Source organism: Mus pahari, unplaced genomic scaffold (genome assembly GCF_900095145.1).
Source record: "Mus pahari unplaced genomic scaffold, PAHARI_EIJ_v1.1 scaffold_7384_1, whole genome shotgun sequence".
Lineage (NCBI taxonomy): Eukaryota > Metazoa > Chordata > Mammalia > Rodentia > Muridae > Mus > Mus pahari.
Genome location: NW_018392326.1, coordinates 73,836 through 76,068, shown reverse-complemented (window position 1 = coordinate 76,068; position 2,233 = coordinate 73,836).

Genomic DNA, 2,233 nt, shown 5'->3' with positions numbered 1-2,233 from the left:
GACTATATGGCAGCTGCTTCCAATGGTAAGGGGCAGGTGATTGAACAGCTGGAGCTAGTATGGTGAGTCCTCCCTGGGAGTGGGTGTGAACTGCGAACAGCAGCTCCACAGGGCCACATGTGAGGTTGTGGTCTTAGCTGCTCCCTGAGAGAGCCTGGAGGTGACCTCTGAATAACTTTGCTCTAGGGTTGCTTTTGCACAAGTATTTGGAGCATGGGTTTGTGTGTTTAAACATTCTTGGTAAGATTGCAAACACAGAAATGCCTAGTTTCTACAGTATCTTCTTAAAGTTTAGAACTTTGTTTTAACATTGTTATGTGAGATATATTTGGAGTTAATATGAAAAAGTTGTAAACATCACCTCTTGTCTTGGGTAGCAGTCCAATATTAAGCTGTGCAGCACTGTTTTAAAAAGACTCCTTAAGTTTTTCCCAGTGTGTAATACTGTCTGCTGACTTCATATATGTCATCCCCGTCTCCTCCTGGACATAGTGTAATTATAAAAGATGATATTCTCTCTTTTTTAACTTCCTTAACTTTTCGTTCGTTCATCCGTTTGTTTGTTCTTTCTTTCATTTGTTCTTTTTTTAACTTTATTTTATTTTTCACTGGATATTTTCTCCATTTACATTTCAAATATTATCCCCTTTCCTGTTTACCTTCCCACCACTCCCACCCCCTGAAACCCTCTACGCCATCTACCCAGCATCCTCTACACTGGCACCTTGAGCCTTCAGAAGAACGAGCACTTTTCTTCCCATTGATGCCAAATAAGACCATCCTCTGCTACCTATGGGACTGGAGCCATGGGTTTCTCCATGTTTATGCTCTGGGGAGTCTGGTTGGTTGACACTGCTGTTCCTCACATGGGGCTGCAAAGCCCTTTAGCTCCTTTAGTCTTCTCTCCAACTCCTCCATTGGGGACCCCGAGCTCAGTCCAGTGGTTGGCAGGGAGTATCAGCCTCTGTATTTCTCAGACTCTGAAAGAGCCTCTCAGAAGACAGATCTATCAGGCCCCAGTCAACAAGCACTTCTCAGCCTCTACAGTAATGTCTGGGTTTGGTGACTGGCTATGGGATGAATACTCAAATGGGGCAATCTCTGGATGGCCTTTCCTTCAGTCTCTGCTCCACACTTTGTCTCTGTATTTCTTCCTATAAGTATTTTGTTTCGCCTTCTAAGTAGTCCTGAAGCATCCACACTTTAGTCCTCCTTGTTCCTGAGCCTCACTTGGTCTGTGAATTGTATCCTCGCCATTCCCAGCTTTTGGGCTAACATCCACTTATTATTTGTGTTCTTTTGTGATTGGGTTACCTCACTCTATGATATTTTCTAGTTCCATGGATTTGCATAAGAATTTCGTGAAGTCATTGTTTTTAATAGCTGAGTAGTACTCCATTGTGTAAATGTAACACTTTTTTACATCCATTCCTCTGTTGAAGGACATCTGTGTTCTTTCCAGTGTCTGGTCACTATAAACAAGGTTACCATGAACATAGTGGAGCCTGTGTCCCTGTAACATGTTGGAGCATCCCCTGGGTACATGCCCAGGAGTGGCACAGCTCCACACCCAGGCAATACCACATCCAGTCCACNGAGGAACCGCCAGATGAATCTCCAGAGCAGTTGCACTAGACCTCAGTCCCACAACAGTTGAGGAGTACTCCTCCCTCTGCACATCCTTGCCAGCATCTCCTGCCACCCTAGTCCTCAATCTTAGCCATTCTGACTGGTGTGAGGTGGAATCTCTGTGTTGTTTTGATGTGTATTTCCATGATGACTAAGGATGTTGTATATTTCTTTAGGTGCTTCTTGGCCATTCAGTATTCCTCAGTTGAGAATTCTTTGTTTAGCTCTGTACCCCCCACCCCCACCCCCTTTTTTTTGAGACAGGGTTTCTCTGTATAGCCCTGGCTGTCCTGGAACTCACTTTGTAGACCAGGCTGGCCTCAAACTCAGAAATCCGCCTGCCTATTCCTCCCGAGGGTGTACCCCATTTTTTAATAGGGTTAGTTGGTTCTTTGGAGTCTACCTTCTTGAGTTCTTTGTATATATTGGATATTAGCCCCCTATCAGATTTAGAATTGGTAAAGATCTTTTCCCAATTCGTTGGTTACCATTTTGTCCTGCAGACATTGTCCTTTGCCTTACAGAAGCTTTACAATTTTATGAGGTCCCATTTGTTGATTCTTGATCTTAGAGCATAAGTGTTCTCTTCATGAAAATTTCCCCT